The 26,556-nt window shown below is 44.8% G+C and overlaps 1 protein-coding gene and 1 pseudogene across 2 annotated transcripts in view; both read left to right on the top strand.

The window, feature by feature from the left end:
- The window catches only part of SYN3 (synapsin III), a 475,640-nt gene that overhangs the window by 407,920 nt on the left and 41,164 nt on the right, over positions 1–26,556 (top strand). The window lies entirely within an intron of this gene.
- LOC102173921 lies at positions 5,606–9,852 on the top strand (annotated as a pseudogene). The gene is made up of 2 exons (XR_001295715.2): positions 5,606–5,626; positions 9,016–9,852. The product of XR_001295715.2 is annotated as a U4/U6.U5 small nuclear ribonucleoprotein 27 kDa protein pseudogene (transcript).

Genomic DNA, 26,556 nt, shown 5'->3' with positions numbered 1-26,556 from the left:
TCCGGTTACATCCTCTGCATCTCCACTGGCCTGCCCAGGAAACCTCAGACTCTCAAAGTCCCAGACCACACCCATTTTCTTTTCAGAGAGCCCATTCTTCCTTGTCTTCATCCTCCTCCTCTTCCTGGGACCCTCTTTACAACAGGAATCCCCAGTCCCTCCATTGTCTTCAAACAGAAATCTGGGAATCATCTCCCCTCCTCCATGTCCACATGGTTATCATGTCCTGTCACTTGCCCTTTATTAATGTTTCTCGAAATTGTCCTTTTCTTCTTGCCCCCTGCCACCATCTTGGACAGCTTTGATAAAGCTAGAAGGTTCCCAAGAATTAAATTCCGTTTCTAAAGCTTAAAATAATCCCAGACAGGAAATAAAAAGAAGGAAATACTTAAAGAGACTGACGCAATGTCGGAGGAGGGGATGCCTCCCAGAGATGCAGGCCCCAGAGGAACTCGCAGAACACGGAAAGGAGGACTCATCTCCAAGGATGAAAAGTGTCACTGGCTGAAATAAACTGAGGTTTGCAAAAAGTGCTGAGATCAAGGGAAAGGGGCTTTCCTCCCTCTGTTTGGAATAAGAAAAGTATCAGGAACGGTCTGGACATGCCAACTGAGCAGATGATGTCATATTCATGGCTGAGGAGGAGAAAAACAGGACGGCACCTTTTACAGGACTTTCACCTTCTCTCCAGAAGAAAGATTGTCTGCCTGGAGAGAAGCAAGGAGACCATTTCCAGGAAGAAACTGCTGAAGAGACTGTGAATTAATTCAGTCTTCCTGGAAATTCACCCAGGATCCCATGATGGAAGTTTCTGAGCCTCCTCAAGTCTGTTTTTCTCCTTTGTTTGTATTGATCAGTGCCTACTCTGTGCCAACAATAAGAGTATGAATAGGACCCAGTCCTTGCTCTAAAAACTGAGACAATTGCATAGATAAATAAGTATAACACATGCTGGGGATCTGGTGGAAGGCTGTGAAGGGCGTGTAGAGATGATTGAAGAAAGGAGCTTAATTCCACTTGCAGGGTGGAAGGATGAAAAGAGGTTCCACATCAAGGAAACCACAGGGTTGGTGTGCCTGGAGATCTAAGGAATTCTAACAAACAAGAGAGACTCAAGTCAAGAGATGGACCCTCTTATACTAAAACAAAGAATAGTGGGTGCCACAGGGCAGAGAGATCAAAATAGAGTGAAGTGCTGTGCAGCTTGGGGAGCACTTAGATAGTTAGGAGGTAATCAGGAGGCACAACAGGAGTTCTCAAGAAACCAGAACAGCCAGACCAATGTTTCTTAAGGGGGTGGGGGAGGGTAGTCTTCCCTTGGGGAGCATTTGGTTACATCTGGAGGCAGTTTTGGTTGTCACAACTGGGGGTGGAGGGATGCTAGTGACACCTGGCATCTACCCTGCAGAAACCAAGGATGCTGCTGAACACCCTGAAATGCCTAAGACTGCCCGCCAACACACAACAGAGGATTATCCAGTCCAAGATGTCAGTAGCATCAAAGTTGAGAAACCCGGGACAAAACTAATTTTGGTTCCTTTGTTGAAAGTTTTACCAGATTAGAAATCAAAGGAAGTAATGGTTATTATGGGCTTCTCTGGTGGCTCAGATGGTAAAGAGTCCACCTGTAATGCGGGAGACCTGGGTTCGACCCCTGGGTTGGGAAGATCCCTGGAGGAGGGCATGGCAACCCACTCCAGTATTCTTGCCTGGAAAAGCCCCATGGACAGAGGAGCCTGGCAGGCAGCAGTCCATAGGGTTGCAAAGAGTTGGACAGGACTGAGAGACTAACCACAGCACAGTGGTTACTAGAGTTCACCAGTCTGTTCCAAAGGATTGTAATTCATCAGGATGCTAAAGGCTGTTTTGTCAAATATGAAAATTCCATGTTAAAGTAGATTTCTAGTGCAAGACTTCTCAAACTCATTAAGTTTGCTCATATACCTCCTGGGGGTAGAAGAACATAAAAATATGTGCAGAATTTTCCAGATTTACTGGACCCATGAAACGTTTGACCAGTTTTTGAAATGAGTGTCCTTTCATTAACTTGTAAAAACTCTTTGCACATTATGAACATTCATCCTGTGTCATACTTTGCAATGATTTTTCTCCATTTGACAGCTACATGTCCATTTTATTATTCAGCTTTTAATCATTTTAAAGGGTTTTTTAAAATTGTAGTCATGTTTTTCCATCTTTGGGAGTTTGTTATAGTAACTAAAGGTAGTGATTTGAATCTACTTGTTAGTTATGAGACCTTAGGTTAAGTTGTGAAGTGAAGTTGCTCAGTCATGTCCGACTCTTTGCCTACCATGCTCCCCTTTTCATGGGATTTGGTTGTCACAACTGGGGGGTGGAGGGATGCTAGTGACACCTGGCATCTACCCTGCAGAAACCAAGGATGCTGCTGAACACCCTGAAATGCCTAAGACTGCCCCCCAACACACAACAGAGGATTATCCAGTCCAAGATGTCAGTAGATCTTATCCAGTCAGATGGACTGTAGCCTACCACGCTCCCCTTTTCATGGGATTTTCCAGGCAATAGTACTGGAGTTGTTTGCCATTTCCTTCTCCAGTAGATCTTCCCGACCCAGGGATCGAACCCGGGTCTCCCGCATTATAGACAGACACTTTACCATTTGAGCCACCAGGGAAGTCTACCCTAGTATTATCTCATGTAAAAAGAGGATAATAATCAGCTCAGTTCAGTCACTCAGTCATGTCCGACTCTTTGCGACCCCATGAATCGCAGCACGCCAGGCCTCCCTGTCCATCACCAACTCCCGGACTTCACTCAAACTCACGTCCATCGAGTCTGTGATGCCATCCAGCCATCTCATCCTCTGTCATCCCCTTCTCCTCCTGCCCCTAATCCCTCCCAGCATCAGAGTCTTTTCCAATGAGTCAACTCTTCGCATTAGCTGGCCAAAGTACTGGAGTTTCATCTTTAGCATCATTCCTTCCAAAGGACACCCAGGGCTGATCTCCTTTAGAATGGACTGGTTGGATCTCCTTGCAGTCCAAGGGACTCTCAAGAGTCTTCTCCAACACCACAGTTGAAAAGCAACAATTCTTCGGTACTCAGCTTTCTTCACAGTCCAACTCTCACATCCATACATGACCACTGGAAAAACCAGAGCCTTGACTAGACGGACCTTTGTTGGCAAAGTAATGTCTCTGCTTTTCAATATGCTATCTAAGTTGGTTATAACTTTTCTTCCAAGGAGTAAGCGTCTTTTAATTTCATGGCTGCAGTCACCATCTGCAATGATTTTCAAGCCCCCAAAAATAAAGTCTGATAGTGTTTCCACTGTTTCCCCATCTATTTCCCATGAAGTGATGGGACCAGATGCCATGATCTTAGTTTTATGACTGTTGAGCTTTAATAGTATCAACCTAATAAGCTGGTTGTGAGGATTAAGAGACAGTATGTAATATCATATATGAAATGAATAGCCAGTCCAGGTTCGATGCATGATACTGGATGCTTGGGGCTGGTGCACTGGGATGACCCAGAGGGATGGTATGGGGAGGGAGGAGGGAGGGGGGTTCAGGATGGGGAACACATGTATACCTGTGGCAGATTCATGTTGATGTATGGCAAAACCAATACACTATTGTAAAGAAATTAACCTCCAATTAAAATAAATAAATTTATATTAAAAAAAGAGACACTATGTATGTCAAATATAGCTCAGTGCTTGGAACGCAGTAGACAGATAAGTATTAGTTGTCATTATTACTAAGAATATTTCGTCCTACTTTCAGAACCCTAAATCCCGCTGAAGTCAATAAGGGAGTTATGACTAAACAGCATCCTCTGTCAGAAACCATTTCATTTGGCTACAGGTTCAATATGAATCAGATTGTTAAGAAGTTGCCAAGAGCTCTAATCCATAAACACCTAATAAATAGGTGAAAATGGGCTCAACTTTGTTCATCACTAGGGAAATGCAAATGAAAACCACAATGAGATGCCACTATAAAACCACTAGACTAGCTCAAGTTAAAAAGATTAGTAATTCTAAGTGTTGGCAAGAGCTTGGAACATGTGGAACATACCTACAGAGCTAGTGAAATTGTTTGTTTGATTTTATTTTTCATTAGAGGTTAATTACTTTACAATATTCTGATGGTTTCTGCCATACATAAACATGAGTCAGCCACAGGTATATATATGTCCTCTACCTCTTGGATCACCCTCCCACGGCCCTCTGCATCCCACCCCTCTAGGCTGTCACAGAGCACCGGCTTTGGATTCCCTGCATCATACAGCAAATTCCCACTGGCTGTCTATTGAAAGTGTCAGCTGATACAACTACTTTGGAATATGTATTGCTATTATCTGCTAAGCTGAAATTACAAAGAGTTTCTTTTTTTAGGTAAAGTGAAGTCGCTCAGTCGTGTCCGACTCTTTGCTACCCTATGGACTGTAGCCCAGCAGGCTCCTCTGTCCATGGGATTTTCCAGGCAAGAATACTGGAGTGGGTTGCCATTTCCTTCTCCAGGGGATCTTCCCAACCCAGGGATCGAACCCAGGTCTCCCACATTGCAGGCAGATGCTTTAACCTCTGAGCCACCAGGGAAGCCCATGTTTTAGGTATACCCAACGTAAATGCATGTGTGTGAGTGCCCCAGTGTTTACAGAAACTTATTCATAGTTACCAAAATCTGGACACAGTCCATGTGTCTATTAAGAATAAAATATTAGTAGATAAATAAATTGCAGTAAATTCAGGCAAATGGGAATTTTCCAGAAGTGAAAATGAATAAATTACAACTAAATATACAACAACATGCCTGAATCTCACAAACACACCAATGAATGAACTGTCAGATTTAAAAGATGCCAATGTATATGATTCCCTGTATATAAAATTCAAAGCCAGTGAAACTAATCTATAGTGCTATGTGGCATACATATAAGATGATAAAACTTTAGAAAAGCAAGAAGATTACCACCTTAAAGGAATGAAGAGAAGTAAAGTGAAAGTCACTCAGTCGTGTCCAACTCTTGTGACCCCATGTAGCCTGCCAGGCTCCTCTGTCCATGGGATTCTCCAGGCAAAAATACTGGAGTGGATTGCCATTTCCTTCTCCAGGGGATCTTCCCAACCCAGGAATCAAACCCGAGTTTCCTGCATTGCAGGCAGATTCTTTATCCACTGAGATATGAGGGAAGCCCATTAAATAATAGAAGTTACCTTTTTGGAAGAGAGAGGCATGGTCATGGGGGTACAGCAGAAGTGGTTCAAGCCTAGTTCTTGACTTGGGTGGTGCTCATGTGGATGTTTGCTCTGTGATTGTTAGCTCACTAAACTGTCACTTTATACCAGGTAAGTCTTTCTGTGTGTGTTATATTTCAAAATAAAATAAGGTGTTTTTTTAACTTTATTAGGGCGTATTAATGAAGATCCGATTTCCAAAATAAAGTGAGAATCATGGTCACTTCATGGCTAGAACATTGTATCATGTTCTGGACTGTAAACAGGCTCTAGATATTTAAGAGAATCATTGATAAATGAATGTGTTTAGGAGAAAGTGAGCTGAGTAGTGGAAGGCAGAGACTTCCTAGAAACAGTGTGGCTGGCATCCTCAGAAACATGAAGAATTGTCCTGGGAAGGTAGGCTGGATATTTCTATGTATAGTAACATGTAGGAGCCAAAAATGGGACCAAAGTCTGGGGGAAACGCATGTCAGTTGTGTTGAAAGATCAACTTTCTAACAATCAGAGGTGAACATTAATGGAATGAACAGCTGCTTTGCGTAGAAAGTTCTCATCAATGCAGAACTGGAGCAAGAATAAATATGTACTGGAGAGTTTCAAGAGAGTTTAAGCATTATTTGAGATTTTTAGCCTGAGATGTTTGAACCTGGTGAAATTGAAACACTTCTGTTTATGTTTTTATGTGGTTATGTGAACTTTTTTTGTGACGGAAAGGGTCCATAGCTTCTTTCACCTTTTCACAGGGGCCATGATCCTTCCAAAGTTTCTGCTATAGTATCTTCCAAATGATGAGAATATGTGGTTTTGATCAATACGATCAGCAGCCTTTTGAAAGAGATGGTGTATCTGTTATTATCATAGTAGTTGAGTTCATGGCCAACTGCCTATGGGGGTAGCATTTGTAGAAAGCAGGGATTCTGATTTTAATCTGGATTTACCATTTACTAGTTGTGTGTTGTTGACATACATAATCTCTCTGTGCCTGGATTTCCTCATGTCTAATATGGGGACAATAATTTCCCTCCTGGAGTTGTAATGATGATAGAATCAATCAGCCCAGGCTTGGGAAGGTGCTGGGACAACACTCAGGGAATGGGAGCTTTAAAAACCCACTGCTAATATAAACTGTTAATCTGATGACTTAACTGCTTATCTCAACTAAGATGAGGTAAGCAGTTGCTCATAATAGATAGACCAAAAGGGTAGAAAAATTAAATTCTGGGTAAATTCTTAAAGTAAGCAAAATGGGCTTCTAGCCCATCTTCCCCAAGAGAGGGCAAGATAACAAACAAACCCCAGCCTGGGAGACACCTTCTCCTTATTTTGTAAATTCAGACTTTCAGGGCTTGAGTCCCAGCACCTCACTTAGAAGATAAGAACCTGGGGCCCCAGAGAGGAGAAGGGTCTTGCCCAAGGCCACCCAGTGAGGAAGCACCCCACCCCCAGGATCAGAACAGGAAAGGGAAAAAAGTCTTCTGAGATGATTCCACCCCATTAATAATAGCCAGAGTGATAGTAAAAGCTAATTCTCTATGGAGTTTACTCTGTGCAGGCATTGTTCTAAGTGCTTTATAAATTACTCATTCAGTTCAGTTCAGTTCAGTCACTCAGTCGTGTCTGACTCTTTGCTCATTACTATCTATAAATTACTATCCTCATAACCACCCTATGAGGAAGATAGTAATCCTATGGGTATCCCCACTTGACAGATGAGGAAACAGACACCGGGAGTAGGAGGCAGAGTTGCAATTCAACCCCGGGCAGTCTGGTTCTGGCTTCTAAGTTCTGATAGATAAAGGATGTTGCCATGGTCACAGTTTAGTAAGCCCAGACACGGGTATCCTAACACTCCCCCTTGCCCAGGGTGTGTTGTTCTACTAAGAGTAGCCTGGAGTGATGAGGTGCCCGGCTGAGGTGACCCAGCAGATGGCCTGTGTATTCTAGGGGATCAAAGTGACAGCTCCTAACGCACTGTCTCCAGCAGCATCTTGCACACCCTGGCATCTTGCACATCCCAGAGTCTTGCACAGTCCCACATCTTGCACACCCCCGCATCTTGCACACCCCAGCATCTTGCACACCCCCGCATCTTGCACACCCCTGCATCTTGCACATCCTGGCTCAACCAGCGCTGCTGCTGTCTTCAGCTCCCAGCGACCTGGACTCTATCTCTTCTCTCGGACTGACTCTCTCAGTGAGATTTCCCAGCACTGTCTGCTTTTTTAAGTGGGAGTAGATAGTCAGCTGACACAGTAATGGAGAGAAAGAACTAGAAAATGAGCAAACGGGGAAACAGAACCCAGGGCAACGCTTAAGACAGAGCGCTCCCCCAGCACCTGGGTGAGGACCAGAGAGGAAAGTCGCTCTGTGTTTCCTGCTCAGCGGAAACCAAGTCAGGTGAGAGCAGGGAGGCTTCATCCTGAGGGGTGTTCAGGGAAGGGATGTTCAAGGCCCTGCCAGGCTGTGAGGGGAAGAAGGGAGAGGGGCCCATGCTCTGTCCCCCTGCCCACCCTCCCTCTCAACTCCACTGTCCACCAAATCCCCCTCCCCCTCGACGACCAATGCCTCCTTTTCTCTCTGCTTTTCTCCAACAAAATGGGCCTGGAAGGCAGTTCCATCCATTCTTTACCCCTTAGTGAAAATTGTAAACACCGTACTCTGCTTCTCAGAGCCTCTGGCATGAGGTTACTCTCTCTATGAGCACGATAAACACTGCAGGTCCTCATTATTCATAGATTCTGCATTTATGAGTTTACCTACTTAGTAAAAATGTGTTCATCACCCTGAAATCAATTCTCGCAGACTTTTCAGTGGCCATTCACAGACACGTGCAGAGCGGTGAATAATTTGCATGTTCCTTCCCAATTGAGGTCAGCTCTGCCTTCTTGTTTCAGCCTCTTCTTGACATGTTTAGTGCCACACTTTGGCATTTTTGTACTTTTTGTTGGTGATTTCGTTGTTTAAAATGGCTCCCTATCATAGGGCTGGAATGCTGTGTTCCTAATCCCAAGCAGGCTGTGATGTTTCTTACAGAAAAAAAAAAAAAAAAAGCATGTGTTAGATACGCTCTGTTCAGGTATGAGTCATGGTGCTTGCCATTGCCGTTGGCTATGAATTCAATGTTAATGAATCAACTATGTATATTAAATAAGTTGTCTTTAAAAGGAAGCACATGTAACAAGGTTATATATTGATAAGTTGATGAAAATGTAGCCATAAGCTTGCAGGAACCAAATCCTGTTTTCTTCTAGGAGCAGTAGTTCAGGATTCACTAATTCAGTGCTTATTGCAATGTTACAGAATGTAACTACTGTGAATAATGAGAATGGACTCATGTGTGTGTGTATACATATGTGTATATACCACACACACAAACACATATTCTGTACAGAGTTCTAAGGGTCTCTTTCCTCCTTTGGATGCCAAAATGCCGCCATTCTAAGGACAAACAGAAGCAAACTAGAACAGTCATTTCAGTCTGACACTTGCCATTTTGAAGGTGACGTCACCTGGATCATCAACTTGTTTTCTTTACAAGGGTTTAAGGCTGAGATGTCTACTGCTGAAGCTCACTCCCCTAATCCCCACATCTTTCCACCATCATTGGTTGGCCTCGAGTCAGGAAACCTGGGTCCTCCTGCCAGCCTCATACTCCCTCGGGCCCACAGCATCCACTTGGGCAAGTCATTTAAACACATAAGTGCAGGGTGTCAAATATATCAAATATACATGATGTTCCTCACCAAGCACTTGGAAAAGCTAGTGAATAGAAGTGTGTTAAAAAGTATGAAGCGGGCAGTCACAGCCGCTCCCCACGGAGGGAGCGTAAGCGGTTCCGGTCCACATCTCGGGAAAGAGAACGCAGGCGCCGAGAAAGGTCCCGGTCCCGGGAGCGAGATCGGAGAAGAAGCCATTCTCGCTCCCCACACAGAAGGCGTTCCAGGTCCCCAAGACGACATAGATCCACATCTCCTTCCCCTTCTCGACTGAAAGAAAGAAGAGATGAGGAGAAGAAAGAAACAAAAGAAACAAAGAGCAAAGAACGCCAGATAACTGAGGAAGACTTAGAGGGCAAAACAGAGGAAGAAATAGAAATGATGAAGTTAATGGGATTTGCCTCCTTTGACTCCACAAAAGGGAAAAAGGTAGATGGCTCTGTAAATGCCTATGCCATAAATGTGTCTCAGAAGAGGAAGTATAGGCAGTACATGAATCGGAAAGGTGGATTCAACAGACCTTTGGATTTCATTGCATGAGCTGAAGTATTGAAGAATGATGTTTTTTCCCTCATCTTGATCAGAAAAATGGATTTTGGTATTTAATATGCATCAAAAACAGGATCAGAGTCCTTCCTCCTTGTAAAGTAAGAAAATTTTATTTATGATGTATGTAGTTCACTTACCCAGCCTCAAAAAAAAGTTAAATATTACATTTTTTTCCTTTAGGAAATATCGTTTGGGGCAGTCATCAACCCCATTTTTTTTGTCTTTATTCCTATGGAAAATGTATATGTTTTTTTGGGGGGATGCTCTTTATGACTTTTTAAAATAAATGAAAGTGATTTGGAAGTAAGTTTCTCAAATAGAGCAATAATTCCTAAAAAAATAAAATAAAAAGTATGAAGCGGCTCATGACTGAGATGGGGAGGTAAGCAAAGGAGGATGTGGACTTTTGACTTAGACCTGATTGGATTCTGATCTGGACTCTGATCTGGATTGTGATCTGACAGTGAGTCCAGATCTGACATTGTGACCTGGAGCAAATCCCTTGCCTTCTCTGGGGTAATTCAGAGCAGATGAGATGGAATGAGCAAAGGCACACCAGCTGTTGCAGAAGCTGATGCAGGGCCATCAGTGCCTTCAGCATCTCCTCTAATCCTCAGAGATGCTCTGAGAGCTCTTCCTGATTACAGCTTTGCAGAGGTTCCAAGAGTTGTTTTGCTTAAACTCACAGGTAAGTGACAGAAGCAGAATTCGAACTGAGGTTGTCAGGTCCTTCAGCCTGCTTCTTCCTGCTGCCTGGGACCCTCAGGAACGCCCTGGTGGAGTCATCGCTTCCTGTTTTAAGGCCACCAGCCAACTTAATAAGAGAGTTGATTTATAAAGAATTTCACAGGGTTCCACCCAAGAAGCATGTGAGTACCTTGGAGGCCAGCACTGACCTTTGCCTATGAACCACTCTTGTTGTCTGCTGAACTGACCTCATTCCAGGCCTAAAGCCAAGAATAAGCACACTCATGCAAGAGAATGAGAAGAAGAGAAAGAAGACTGTCAGCCCCTGGCACTGTGCTTTACAGTCAGGGTACACCCCAGCCACCTAAAAGGCCCCATTTTGTCAAGAGGGACAGAGACACAGAAACAGTCTCATCTGGAAAGAATAAGTTACCTGCTCAGTGTGGTACTGACCACACCACTCCTCCATGGAAAACAGATATTTTTGAGCTGACAAACACTGAAAAACAGTAGGATTTCCTTTTTCTTTTTTCTGCTTTCCTGGCAGTGTCTGTTGACCCATCTTGGCTTTGTATGCAAGAAAGGTCAGAGAAGTCATGCCTTAAGAGGCTCCCAGAAAGAGGAGGGGCCTCACGCTGCCTGTTAGAGTGGAACACTGTAATTTCCCACAATCTGATGAGCAGCTCCGTACTTCTACCCCAGCACGACAGTCAATTTGCAAAGGACTTCCACACTGGGAGCCTGCTTAGGCTCAAGCCATCTTTTGATGAGGGTATTGTTATCATGATCCTCATTTAACAGATGAGACCAGCAGAGATCAAGGAGGCAAAATGATTGGGCGTATGGTCACACACTGCATTCTGTGAAGGCTCTTCATTCTTTCCTCTGGTCCCAGAACCCATGCCAGAGGAGGGAAGCCTCCAGAAAGCTCGCCAGCCCATCCAGAACACAGCCTGTGTGTCCACTGAGGTCTTCCTCAGCCAAAATGTGCAGGTGCAGCCCATTGTTGCTATCAGTGGGCTAGAGAAGTGATGGCCTGAAACAAGCAGGTGCCCCATGCTCACTTCGGCCATGGCCCAGGGCAGCCTCCCACCATGCTTCCTGCAGCTGAGAACAGCCACTCCTCTGGCTTCTTGGAAGCAAGTCCTCTTAGAGGCAGCTGGCACTGTGGCTGACGGGGCAGGGGCAAGGTTGGTTGTGGGAGGAAGTCAGGGAAGGATGTAAACAGTGGGCTTACTATGTTTTGGAGTATGTGTGTTGGGCGGGGGGGGCAGGCTGGGTGAGCAGATGTCTTATGCACAGTTATCACCACCTCTACTAAAGCCTCTGGACAAATGAACTGTTGCCAGAGTCTGTACTCTTACCTCAACTCCTCACCCCCAGCCCCAAGAAACCTTCATACACCAACACCCCATCCTCCAGTAGTGAGATCAAAAGACCCAAGGTGGGCCACGTGGGACCTCGGATGCTGTCATGACACATCATGACACTCTTGGAAAATGGTTGAAATGAGGATTGAGTGGATCAGTGGAGAAGGCTGCCTGCAGTTGACGAGAAGAGCCTGGGGCTCCCAGCCATCCTGAGGGATCAGAGAGCAGCCACAAGAGCACCTTATTGGGATGCTCTGGCTGATGAGCTAGGTGAGTGTAGCCCCTGAGTCAGACAGGCCCGAGATCCTTGACAGCCTTGCTCTTCGACATGGGGACTTTATAGAAAGATGAGTTAGAAGGATCTAGTTGGAGTTAGAAAAGGCAGAGGAACCAGAGATCAAATTGCCAACATATGCTGGATCATAGAAAAAGCAAGGAAATTCCTAAAAAATCATCTACTTCTGCTTCATTGAGTATGCTAAAGCCTTTGACTGTGTGGATCACAACAAACTGGAATATTCTTAATAAGGTGGGAACACCAGACCACATCACCTGCCTGCTGAGAAACCTGTATGCAGGATAAGAAGCGACAGTTAGAACTGGAACCCTGAATATTCATTGGAAGAACTGATGCTGAAGCTGAAATTCCAATACTTTGGCCACCTGATGCGAAGAGCTAACTCATTGGGAACAAACCTGATGCTGGGAAAGATTGAGGGCAGGAGGAGAAGGGGATGACAGAGGATGAGATGGTTGGATGGCATCACCAACTCGATGGACATGAGCTTGAGAAAGCTCCAGGAGTTGATGACGGACAGGGAAGCCTGGCGTGCTGCAGTCCATGGGGTCGCAAAGAGTCGGACACGACTGAGTGACTGAACAGCAACAACAATAATGGGTGAGGAGTTACTCTGCAGACTGACTGACATAAAGTACTTTAAAATTTTGTGGATCATTAAAGAGATGCAGTGAAAGTAGTGACAGATTTTCTCTTCTTAGGCTCCAAAATTACTGCAGACGGTGACTGCAGCCATGAAATTGGAAGGCGCTTGCTTCTTGGAAGGAAAGCTATGACAAACCTAGACCGCATATTGAAAAGCAAAGATATCACTTTGCTGACAAAGGTCCATATAGTCAAAGCCATGGTCTTTCCAATAGTCATGTATGGATGTGAGAGTTGGACCATAAAGAAGGCTGAGCACCAAATAATTGATGCTTTTAACTGTGGTGCTGGAGAAGACTCTTAAAAGTCCCTTGGACTGCAAGGAGATCAAAAAAGTCAATCCTAAAGGAAATCAGTCCTGAATGAATATTCATTGGAAGAACTGATGCTGAAGTTGAAGCTCCAGTGTTTGGCCATGTGATGTGAAGAGCCAACTCACTGGAAAAGACCCTGATGCTGGGAAAGATTGAAGGCAAAAGGAGAAGAGGGCAGCAGAGGATGAGATGGTTGGATAGCATCACTGACTCAATAGACATGAGATTGAGCAAACCTAGGAGATAGTGAAGGACAGAGAAGCCTGGTGTGCTGCAGTCCATGGGGTCGGAAAATGTCAGACATGACTTAGTGACTGAACAAAGAGATTTTGATTCACTTCCTCTGGGCCTAAGTGCTCCCTATATTTTTAAGTCTTTACAGATCACTGGGGAATCTCCTTAAGATGCAGATTCTGATTCGCATTGGCCTGAGTGAGGCCTGCCTGGGAATCTGCATTTCTAACAAGCTGCCCAGTGATGTCAGTGGTGCTAGTCCCTGGCAGGTAGTTATGCTAGTCAGGGGTCAGCAAACTTTTTCATTACAGAGCCAGATGGTAAACATCTTAACCTTTCAGGCTAAATGGTCTGTTGCACCTATAGCACTCCACATTGCAGTATAGAACTAGCCCTAGACAAGAGGTAAATGAATGGGCATGGCCAGGTTCCACTATGACTTTGTGAACACTGAAATCTCAGTTTCGTATGATTTTTACATGTTGTAGGCTGTCGTTCTTCTTTTGATTCTTTTTCCCCAGCCATTTAAGAACTATTCTTAACACATGGGCCTCATAAAAACCCTCAGTCACACTTCCCACACTGGGTTGTAAACCCCTGGGTACACTAGCTGCACCCACTGACTCCATCTCCCCTCACAGCCTGGCCAGGGCCCTGAACAGTGGGAAGCCCTTCCTTCACCCTGCACAATGGAGGGGCCCTGGGAAGCTGAGGTGTTGCCTTTCAGAGCTGACACTTGTCAGGTGCCTCCCTTCCCTTCCATTCAATCTCACGGTCACACTGTAACTCTATAAACACCCGGGCAAAAGAATCAGTGACCCAGAGCTCAATACCAACAGAAGGAGTTCTGATTTATTAAAGGGAAGAGCAAAGGAAAGGAACCAGAAAACTGATAAGCAGGATAATTAGGCAGTTCCCTAAACAGTCCATCAAGCCCTCTGTTGTTCCCATCACTTCCCACCACCCCTTCCGACCCCTGGCAGCACGTGACCCCGGCTGCCAGGGCGCGGACATCCTTTGGACTCTGGGTCTCAGTCTTCAGAAGGATTGGAGGAGGGGAAAAGGCTTTTGAGAACTTGAGGCCAGGACTGTTGTGTTCATTCAACCAACATTATTGGAGTTGGTGCCTAGCTGTTCTGAGTTAAGGACTCAGTAAATGTTTATTGAATATTTTGGCAAAAATTTATGAACATTTGTTATAATGCAAAGAATGGGCTAGACCCTGAGGTGAAGGACTCTTGGTTAAGATTGAGAGTTAAAAAAGACACGGCTCCTGAATGCAGGAAATTTACACACGAAAGACACAGGCTCTTGCTAGACTACAGTCTAATGCAGGACTTGGCAGATTACCAACCCCCCACAGGTCAAATTTAGTCCTGGACCTGGTTTTGTTAATGACGTTTTTTTGGTAACACACCCCTGCCTGTCTGTGTACATATTGTCTATGGCTGCTTCTACTCTACAACATCAGAGCTGAATCATTTTCATGGCCTGCAAAGCCTAAAATATTTACCACTGTACTCTTCACAGAAGAAGTTTTCCAATCCATAATCTAGAGCAGTGGTTTTCCAAAAATTTGTATAGCAAATCACGATAGGCAACACATCTTATAGGAGGAGGCAGAGATAAAAGAATAAGTAAATTACACTGCAGTATGTCAGGCAAGGAGAAGGATTCTGAAGGCAGAAAACAGGATAAGAGGAACAGATCGTGAGGAGGGCAAGGGAGTGATCAGGGAAGCCTTTCTGTGACGCGGCATATGAAGGAAGGAGAGAGTGAGCTGTGTGGGCCCCTGAGGAAGAGCATGACAGTAGAGGGAAGAGCATGCACAAAGGTCCTGGGGTAGGAGCAAGTGCTTGAGGTGAACAGAGACGGAAGTAACTGGTGAGTTGGGGAGAGGTGGCGGAAGAAGATCATATAGACAACTGACTACAGTCAGAGCATAATGACGTCAACCCTGCAGCAGAAATGCAAGCCAAGGACTGAGAAGAGAGTATAGGTAAGACCTAACCACAAGGGCTTTCCTGGTGGTCCAGTGGTTAAGAATCCATCTGCCAATGCAGGGGATGTGGGTTCGATCCCTGGTCCATGAAGATTCCACATGCTGCAGGGCAACTAAGCCTGTGCACCTCAAATACTGAGCCCAAGAGCTGCAACTGCTGAAGCCCACATGCCTAGAGCCCGTGCTCCACAAGAGAAGCTACCACAGTGAGAGCCCACAGAGAGAAAGGCCCTTGCAGCAACGAGACCCAGCACAGCCAAAATAATAAACAACTTTATTCTTTAAAAACTGAACCATGAGTAAATACACGTATATGTATAATGGAATCACTTTGCTGTACACCTAAAAATATCCCAACATTGTCAATCAGCTGTACTCTAATATAAAATTAAAAGTTAAAAAAAAAACTGAACCACGATGGAGGGTGTATTCATTTGTCCAGAAATCTTGTCCTGTACGCGTGTGCAGGGACTGTGATGAGACCAGTAAACACGAGCCGTCCTTCAAGGAGCTCCCTCCCTTATAGTGACAGAGGTGGTGCAGTCAAATACATTGTAACAGAGGGACATGTCAGACTAGCAGGAGCACCTCTGGGGACCAGAGATTTCCACATGACAGGAAGACTCAGCTACATCTCAAAGGCTGAGGAGACGTACTGCAGGTTGATAAATCTGGGGAAAACATTCCAAGTGTTGGGATCTGCACGCACAAATATGTAAAGGCCCAAGTGAGCATTGCAAGCTGCCAGGTGCAGTGGGAGCAGCGCTTCTCAACTCCAACAATGTGTTGGAAGCACCCAGAACGCTTCGAAATTATACTGCTCCCTGGGGCCCACCCCTAGACTTTGCCGTGATTGGCGGGAGGAAGGCCCAGGCATTGGCATTTTTTTCTCCCCAGGCGATGCTAATGTGATGCCAGTATTCATAGCCGTGAGCTGCAGGGAGACCTGGACGAGAAGGTAAGACTAGGCAGGGGTCAGCGGCAGATTGTAGGTGCATTTTATTCTGTCCTCTACAATGTGGGCTTCATCTTCTAGGTAAGAGACAGACCCAATGGCAGGGTTTGAGCAATGATGGGTGTGATTGGATTTATAAGGTAGAGAAAGCACTCTGGCAGCAATGAGAGAGCATAGGAAACCAGTGGGGACAAGGAGGGGGAAGATTAGAGTCCCTGGGAGTTATTAGGGAAACACTGTAGCAGTTTAGAGAAAAAACAAGGGTTTGTACCCAGGCAGGAGCTCAGGCAGTGGAAACGAGATAAGGATGCAGTCAAGGGATAAGGGAAAAGCAGAACTGTAAGAACTTGGTGACTGCCTGAATGAGAAGAAAACTGAGACTGTAATGATTCCATTCACTGAAATATGAGATAGAAGAGAATAGGCCTGAGGGGGAAGAGAATGAGTCCAGTTTTAAGCATTTTTATTTGGAGGCACCAGTGGAGAATACAATAATAATAATCACAAGCCATTTATTGATCACTTTACTAGGTGCTGGGCCCTGTACTCTGTTCATTGTCTTACTTGATTGTCACAACAACTGGATGAAGTAGATAATCCCATTGTCCCCATTTTACAATCGGGAAACCTAAAGCTCAGAGAGGCTCCGTAAGTATGAAGAATGATAACTGTTATTGTATGCACATGTCACTTTGCAGAGTGGGGCACATGCTGAGTGCTCAGAAAATGGCAGTAATATTAAGTATTACTATCTTCTCTCCACCATAGGAAGGAAACACAGGTCAGGTCTGCAGGGAGAGGAACCAGTTATATTTGGAAACCCCATGTCTATATAGAGGTATATATACTTAGTATATATGTTTGTATATAGCATATAGAGACGTATATTTAAATGCCTTAGTGTGTATTTATGCTGTCAAACTCATACTCCATCTGTTGCTGCTTTTTCTTTTTGGCTTTTTTCTTTTCAAATTTTTTATTTATTTTATTTTGGGCTCTGCTGGGTCTTCACTGCTGCACACGGGCTTTCTCTAGCTGTGGTGAATGGACTTCTCATTGCGGAGGTTTTTCTTGTTGCAGAGCCCAGTCTCTAGGGCACAGGGTTTCATTAGTTGCGCGCTCAGGCTCAGCAGTTGTGGCACACAGGCTTGGCTGCCTCACGGTATATGGGATCTTCCTAAACCAGGGATCGAACTCCTGTCCCCTGCATTGGCAGGCAGATTCTTAACCACTGGACTACCAGGGAAGCACTTCTTTTTGGCTTTTTAATTAAGCATCTTAAATGCCTCTTGATCTTACCTGTTCTCCAGTCCTACCCACTCCCGCGCCATAATTATTTTATTTATTTAATTTTTTTCCCCAAAGTTAATCTCAGTCTACTCGAATTTGTTCTATTCTGTGAGAAAACCTGTGTTGCTGGCTGTGCAGCCAGATTAGGTCTTTTTCTTGTGGAAAGAAGGAAAACTTCATTTTTAAAAATATAGCTCCTCTTGCCTGTCCCAATACCAAACAAACAAAGCTGCTGTTCATTTCAGCATCTCCCCATCTCTATCATGCCCAGAGTCATTTTATCAGCAGAGCCTCTCGGGCTGTCTCTCCAAGAGCCTGGAACAGCAAATAAGAATGTTCTAAAAGTGAGTGTTATGAAAATATAATCCCATTTAATGAGGCCACCGAGAGCAAGGCTGTTGCTCTCTCTTGGTGGGTGCAGAAGCAAATATTCTGTTTAAAGTCATGGTCAGAAAATGCCAGCTTCTCAGTGAAAAGCATCAGCTGGCCCATCACTAGTTAGTGACTCAGGGGAAAGGAGCTGAGGCAGCTGGAAGGAACACTTAGAAGCCAGCCACCAATCTCCCAAGGACCCTCTCCTCATACCTGGAGAACCCCACCCCACCATGATATGTCTGCCATGACCCTGCTCTTCTTGCCACCTCCCCTCAGTGGCAGTGCTTATTCCACGGCTGTCCCATTCATGGACTCCTCAGTATCCAGTTGGAGGTGTGCAGCCCAAATTCCTATCCAGCACTTCCTTAGCAATGACCTCGCCTGGCTCTTTGGTCTCTGAGCCCTCTGTCCAATGAACAATAAAACTAAAACTCTCCATATATATAGGCAGATCCATATGGACTCAACTGTGGTCTCCTTGTATGAGTCCATGCCCACAAAGAAGGAACCCCCAAGCTTCTCCAGGGTACCTCAAGACTGCATGGTGTCCAGGTTGAAAACCACCCCCTTAGGTCAAAAGAGTGCCCAGAGGTCATGTTCAGCATCTGTTGTTCATTATTTGTTAAAAAAAAAAAATAGATCCCACCAAGATCCCACTATCCATCCCACTGTATGGATACATATATGTATATATACATGTGTATATATGGCTGAGTCCCTTTGCTGTCCGCCTGAAACCATCACAACATTGTTAAATGGATATACTTCAATATAAAATAAAAAGTTGAAAATAGATCCAAAATACCTGCTACGTACAAGGAGCAAAGTATACAGTAGTGAATCTAACAGACCAGTCCTGGCTGTCACAGAACTTATATTCTTGTGGGGGGTATAGACAGGTATAAGACAATGTGAGACCACGATAGTGCAAGAAAGAACACCCAACAGGTGATGTCACAGAATGCCATAGGGAAGTGAAAGAGCCGCTTTACCTTGGATTAGAAGAGGCCTCTCCAGGGAGGATAGAGCAATGGGACAAAGACAATGAGGAGTCAGCTGTGAGACTGCAGCAGGAGCTTCTCTGGAAGAAGGAATGAATACCGAGGCCCTGAGGCAGCACTGAGCTTGGCAGATTCTAGGAACTGAAAGAGTGAAGGGGTAGATGGAAAGGAATGAGGTCAGAGAGATCAGCCAGGCCAAGACACGTTGGCCCTTGTAGGTGCACACTTACTAAACCCTAGTGAGCATGGGTTGAGTTAAGACATTTTGGGCACGTATTACTATGGTGATTTTGTTCCCTGCTCAAAATACAATCTCTGACTTAGGATGGTTCAACTTATAATTTTTTGACTTTACCATCGTGTGAAAGTGATATGCCTTCGACAGGAACCACACTTGGAATTTTGATCTTTTCATGGCTAGTGATACGCGGTTTGATACCCCTTTATGATGCTGGGGAGCAGCTCCAAGTCAGCACACAACCACAAGGGTAAACAACAGACACACTTAAAACCGTCCTGTACCCAGACACCCATTCTGTCTTTCACTTTCAGTACAGTATTCGACAAATCACATGAGAGATTCAGCACCTGATTACAGGCTTTGTGTTAGATGATCCTGGCCAACTGTAGGTTAGTGTAGGTGCTGAGCACATGGAAGGTGGGCTTGGCTCAGTGATGGTGTTCACTAGGTGAGGTGCATTGAATGCATTTGCAACCTAACGATATTTTCAACTTAGTGTGGGTTTACCAGGACATGACGCCATTGAAAGTCAAGGAAGGTTTGTGATGAAATTTGGACATGTTCCTCCTTCATGTGGGAAAGAGCACTAGATGGGGGAGCCAGGAGTTCTGACTTTCAGAAAGTCTTCTTCCTTCCTTCCAGGTTTCCTCCCTTCCCTTCCCTTTCCAGAAGCTGTACCATCAGAAGCAAAGTAACCTTGTCCCTCTCAGATTCCTCTTCTGCAAAATAAGTTGACTGGGCAAAAAAAAAAAAAGCCCTTTTCCAGTGAAATACTACAGAACTTGAAATTATAACGAGGATAAAAGTAGTATTATATTAGCTGTCATTTCATTCTATAACTTTTACAACTCTGCCAGAAGAGCCTTGAGGTTATTCTGATGAACTTGGTCAGCCTCAGCACCCAGCCTCCCTTTATATTTTGTGTCCTTGCAGAGCATGGTTTTGAGAAAATAACTAGTGATTTCTTGCTCTGCAGTATCAGGTTATTCTCTAAATAAACCAAGTTGGAAGGAGAAGCCTTATTCTGCAGACTGCACAAAAAAGGATTGTCCAGGAATCCCAAGTTAATGCATATATTTGAGTTTGCTCTTTGGGTGCTTGAAAAATCAAGCTCTTAAATATATTGTTTTAACAAAACAATAATCCAGTTTTTATTGTAACACTTCAAATCCTTCCATGGAATACTGAAAGAGAGTCAGCAAAAGTAGTCTTCCAACCAATGGTGTTCTGGCAAACTGACTCTTCAGGGAGAAAAAAGTGCCCAAATTTGTAGTGTTTGCCAATTTCTAGGGTGTAAGTCCTTCCACTGGGGACAGCTTGAAGCTAACAATGGTTAATAACTGGCTCACAAATTTTCTAAATATTTAACAATTACATCCTTGGGAGTTCCTTGATCAGCAAGAAGATCAAACCAGTCAATCCTAAAGGAAATCAACCCTGACTATTCATTGGAAGAACTGATGCTGAAGCTGAAGCTGAAGCTACAATACTTTGGCCACCTGATGCAAAGAGCAGACTCATTGGAAAAGACCCTGATGTTGGGAAAGATTGAGAGCAGGATGAGATTGTTGGATGGCATCACCAACTCAATAAATGTGAGTTTGAGCAAACTTCAGGAGATGGTGAAGGACAGGGAAGCCTGGTGTGCTGCAGTCCATGGGGTCGCAAAGAGTCAAACACGACTTAGTGACTGAATAACAACTTATAAGTCAATATGAGCCAGTTCTAAGATGCTGTCACTTCCAGCCTGCATGCATAGTTGGTGCTTCTGGATAGAGCCCCCTTGAAGGCCATCATCCAAAAACTGACACGTGCGGTGGCGCACAAGGCCCTGAGACTTTGGGCTGGATCCAGGGAGGGGCGGTTAGAATGGGGTGTAGAGAAGGGGAGCTGGTGTCTTTAAGTTCAGGACCTGATTTATTGTCAGAAATGTCCAGAGTGTGACCCCAGGAACAGGCAAGGTGACCCACCTTAAGCTAAGTCCTCCCAAACCTACCTGCACTTCACACACCTCACATCATACTTCTGGATGTCACCCCCTCGGAACTCCTCCTCCTGGACCCAGCTGAAGCAGCCTCTCCCCTTTAAAGCCTTCTATCCCCTCTGCCTTCCTTTGAGCCCCCTCTGGACCTAGCCCGGCTCCCTCTTGCTGTACCGTCTTACTGTTCTGTCTTTCTGCATCAGCTTGTCAGTGTTTCAGACCCCTAGAGCAGAAATATGATTGGAGCCCCAGTGCCTAGCATAGATCCCGATATTTTTGTTAATTTCTCAACAAATGTTAATAATGGGGTTTCCTTGGCGTTCCAGTTAAGCACAGTTAAGACACTGTGCTTCTACTGCAGAGGACACAGTTTCGATTCCTGAGTGGGGAACTAAGGTCCTGTATACCACAGGATGCAGCCAAAAAATAGGAAAGAAAAAACAAAACAGACATTAATTGAGCCCCTACTAAGTGCCAGGCAGTGTTCTGGTCACTGAGAATACAGTGGAGATCAAATCATAATCCCTGCTTTGATGAGAATTTTGATGCTAGAAGGCACTCAATCCATGGTAAATTATTGTCTCATAGACACTCCTTTATGATCACTACTCTTAAGAAGACTAGGAGATGAGAACTTTCATTTATTTTATCTTAACCCTCGCATAGAACCCACCCTTGAGTTCTTGGGTTCACAAACATGGCCACCCTTCATAGTCCTTTTTTCTAAATAGAATTTATTTTTTAGAGCATTTTTAGATTCTTAGCCAAACTGAACAGAAGGTAAAGAGATTCCCATATTCCCACTCCCCCCTTACCTGCACAGCCTCCCCCATTATCAACATCCCCCACTGGAGTGGTATCTTTTTTACAATTGGTGAATTTTATTCAGTGCTGAAAAGAAATGAACTATGAAGCCATGAAAAGAAATATAAATGGGTATTACTAAAAGAAAGAATCCTATCCTAAAAGGCTACATATTGTATGATTCCAAATATATGTAAAAGGGAAGACTGTGGAGAAAATACAAGGATCAGTGATTACCAAAGGCTTAAAGGGGAGTGCAGAGCAGGCAGAGAACAGAGTTTTCCGGCAGTGAAAGTACCCTGTATTATTCTGTGATGGTGGATGCGTGTCTTTATACATTTGTTAAAACCCATAGAGTGACGCTAATGTAAACTGTAGACTTTGGGTGATAATGATGTGTCGTAGCTTCACAGTCTTTTGATTTTGCATTTTAGTTATGATTTAGGGATATCCCAAGGCCTATTAATGTACCATTGTCATAGACCAGGGGTTTTAGGAGGGGGCTGCTGGTGAGGTATTTATCCACTGTTAACCATTAATATTTTAAGAGTTTGGTTTTTTTTTACAGGTAGGCAGCTCTGGGAAGAAGGCAAATAGATACAGTAAGCTTGAAATTTCCTGGAGACAGGATGAGAAAAATCCCAGACTCTGGCCCCCAGAAGCCGGGGTCCTGTATGAACCCCAGCTCCTGGGATGGGGAGCTCACAGATCCGCATAGGAAAGCCATTCTGCCTGCCTCATGGCTATTCTGGGCGTGGGGAGCAGAAGGACACAAAGGGACAGGAGAAACCGAAAAAGAAAGTAGAATCAAAGGACGAGGTGAAGGAAAGGGGACACTGGGGATTGAGGGCGCGGCTGCTTCTCAGGCTGAAAATGCCCAATCCTAGGAGAACCTAGAAAGGCCTCCCCAGGCTTCACCCTGCAGCACCATATGCCCGAAAGGTGGGGTGGACTGTGGTCATGATTTATAACTAGCCTACAGGTCACCTATTCTGTTATTTCCCAACATTTAAAAAACAATACACACACATACTTACAAACATGCTACCTTTCTGTTTGCTTTAATAAATGTATCTTTAAATGACATCCTATATCCCGTCATAGATTATGAGTTTCATGGACTGGACAGTTTTTCCTAACACACATTGAAATAAATAACTAAGTGTTAAAAGTTAAAATGTTAACATCACTGACTCAATGAACATGAACTTGAGCAATCTCTGGGAGATAGTGGATGATAGGGATGGTCCTCAGCATGTCCTCCTGACATGCTGTAATCCATGAAGTCACAGAGTCAGACACGAGTCAGACACAGAGTCAGACACAGAGTCAAACAACATAGGGCATCCCTTGGACAACCAACGCCATGCACACCTCACTGTGGTGCACTGGGAGAGAGGAGTTGGCAGTCTCAGTCCTCGACTTGTGAGCAACTGTGGGCAAGTCTTCTGCCCCTCCCTGTATGTCAACTGCCTCATCTGCAAAATGAGAGGGTTGACCAGATGCCCTCTCAGGCCCCTTCACACATTGAGGCTCTGAGCTGTTTGCTGAATAGATGTAGAGTTATTGAAGGCAGTATACCCAGAACAGAACTTCTCAGCACCCTGCCCTCTCTCCTTCCACCAAGGCTTTCCCCCACCACCCTGTTACACCCACTTCCCTAATTCAAGGCACATCCTCCTGGGAGAGAAGCCTGCACAGATCCAACCCCAACAGGAAAACTAAGTGTTTGAATTAAAAGAAAAACACCTCAGCTTTTCCAAACCTCAGCACAGTGCTCTTACTTCTTTAACTTTGGTGAAGTGAGTAATACCCCTTGCCAGGGAGTCACCTCCCAACCCACACAAAAGAAATCTCTCTTTTGTTTTTTGAAAAATGTTTACAGTGGCCTTTAACATCTCAGTGTGTCCCAAGGGAGCCAGACAGACAAGGAGTCTAACCATCCTCTGGCAGGATCCCTGCTCTCGTCCTCTTCCACTGTCTGGCCGGAGATAGACGACACCCAAGTCCTTCAGGAAAGTCAGCAGATTTGCAACCCTCCTTAAAAGGGCAGAGTGTGGAGAGAGGGGTTAAATACCATGTTTAATGGGTTGCAGAATTGCCCATGAGCAAGATTAGGTATGGCATTGATATACCTAACCCTTCTTCAGCATTGCCCCTATTAAAACCACTCTACAGACAACTGGGAGAGAGGCCTCTATACCCAGCAAGTATAAGCTACCAGGGCCACAAAAGTAAAGGAAATAGCTTGAATTCTATTTGTATAAGTTGACTTTATAAAATGTCTAGATACCTTGTCATAAAGGTCCTTATAGTTAAGCATAGCATTCATAATTTTTATAATGAGGTTACACATGGAAATGATAAATATTTTTAGACATTGAGTTAAACAAAATATGTCATTAATTTTTTTCTTTTTTACTTTTACCTTTTTTAATGTGGCTACTAGAAAATTTAGAATTTACACATGTGGCTCTCAGGACAGCAATGCCTTCAACAATCACATCCACTTGCATCCACCCCGGTGGTCTCACCTGAATCAGAGTGACACCCAAGATAATTCAACATAGTGATAAGACATCTAAGTTTGAATCACAATTCTGCCACTTAGTAGCTGGGTGACGGGCAGGTGACTTAGGGCAAGGCCTGACACATAGGAAAGTGAAAGTGTTAGTCGCTCAGTCATGTCCGACTGTTTGCGACCCCATGGTCTGTAGCCCTCCAGGCTCCTCTGTCCATGGGATTCTTCAGGCAAGAATACTGAAGTGAGCTGCCATGCCCTTCTCCAGGGGATCTTCCCAACCCAGGGATGGAACACAGATCTCCCGCATTGCAGGCTCATGGAAGGAGCTGCATAAAAGTCATTCCCATAGAGAGGCAGCCATGTGCAGTAGCCCCAGCCAGGAGCTCTGAATCCAGACGATGGATGGGCATCCTTCTCCTCTGCTCACAAGCTGTGTGACCTGAGGCTATCCCACCCTCCTCACTGCGGCACAGCCAGCGTCCGGGCGTAGAAGCTCCCAGCAGGGGCCACCATTTGGGCAGCACTCGGCACGCAGAGCCATGTGGTTCTCTTGCTTGGCTCCCGTGACTCCCACACCCACCGCACGCACTCCCTGCCTTTTCCTTCTGTCTCAGGTCAGTTCTGTACCACTTCTGGCCTCAGCTGGAGCAACCACTACTTAAAGTTCACCAGGCCCCCTGGATGGTCCCTCCTATCCATTTCCCAGTGTCTGCTGACCTTGGGTCTTAAAACCCAGAACTGTTACATCCCTCTTCTGCTTAAAACCCAGCAGTGGCTCCATGTTATCCATGAATAAAGGCTCCAAGATCCCCCAGAACCCACTAAACCCTCTAGGGTCCTCTCTCCCTTCACACCGAGGGCTCTTCACACCCACTCCCTCTCCAGTCCCCAAACATGCAGCCAGTTTTACTCTCTTCTGCCTTTCCCTCGCTCTTTTATCTTCCACGATCACCCGCACCATGTCAGTCTCATCAACGCTAGATTCAGCTCCAGAGATCCCTAAACTTCTCCCCGAGCCCTCAGTGGGTGTAACCCCGACAATGTGCCTGTACTGTGCCTATGCAGAATTCTGCTGCTCCATGGGCAACTCTAGCGCACTTTCAGGTGCATGCCTGACTCCCCTTACAGACTGTGAGCATCTTAGAAGTGAGGAGAGTGATGATGGATTGTTAAGGGCATGATACAGGCCAGCACTGTCTGAGGACTGGACACAGATTAGCTTCTTCCTCTTACCTGAAGGGCATCTGAGTCAGGTACTGATAACCACTATACAGCTGAGAGAGCTGGAAGAGAGAGGTTTTTGATATTTGATATTTGGTGAGCCAGAGTTCAAACCCAGGAGGTCTGGCTTCAGAGATCTCACGCTTAACCTCAATTTACATTTTTAAAAATAGCATATAATTGACACATAACACTGTGTAAATTTAAGGTGTACATGTTGACTTGATATATTCATGTATTGCAATATGTTTACCATCACAGCATAAAACCTTCCTTTTTCCCATCACATAGTTATAATTTTTTTTTGTGTGGTAAGAAAAAATTTACCACCTGCTCTCTTAGCGACTTTGAAATATATAATACAGTAAATATATATATATATACACACACACATACAGTACTGTTGACTAGAGTCACTTTACCATGCACCAGATCTCCAGAGTTCATTCATCTTCTAGTTGTCTACTTATAGCCTTCAAGAAAATCTCCCCAATTTCCCCTACCCCCAGCCCCTGTAACCACCATTCTATAGTCTGTTTCTCTGAGATTGGTTTTCTTAGATCCACATATAAATGAGGTCAGATAATATTTGTCTTTCTCTGCCTGATTTGTCTCATTAACATAATGCCCTCAGTGTCCATCCATGTTGTCACAAATGGCAGGGTATCCTTCTTTCTTGTGGCTCAATTATATGTGTGTGTGTGTGTGTGTGTGTGTACATATATATGTATGTATGTGTATAATATACACACACGTATATCCCCACATTTTCTTTATCCATTCTGACAGACACTGACAGACACCACTTAGGCTGTTTCCATATCTTGGCTGTTGTGGAGAATGCTGCCCTCAATTGGCTTTTACCTCCTAAGCTAGCATGGTTAACTTTGAAGCCAGGAGTTCAGAGAAGGTAGGCAACTTGCTGGAACTGGAGTCCAGGCCTCTTGGCTCTCGGTGGTCTTTTCTTCGGTGTGGTTGGTCATGTGCCTCCGCCACGAAAGCCCAGGCTGCTGGCCTGGAGCGGGAGGAGGGACCCTGGGCAGGCAGACATGGCCCGAAGCAGCGAGACGTCCACAGAGAGGTTGAAATAATAAGCCTGGCTGAGGGAGCATCTGCTTT

This window comes from Capra hircus, chromosome 5, assembly GCF_001704415.2.
Source record: "Capra hircus breed San Clemente chromosome 5, ASM170441v1, whole genome shotgun sequence".
In the NCBI taxonomy this organism is placed as follows: Eukaryota; Metazoa; Chordata; class Mammalia; order Artiodactyla; family Bovidae; genus Capra; species Capra hircus.
Note: the sequence above shows the minus strand (reverse complement) of the source record. Positions and strands in the feature narration are given on the sequence as shown.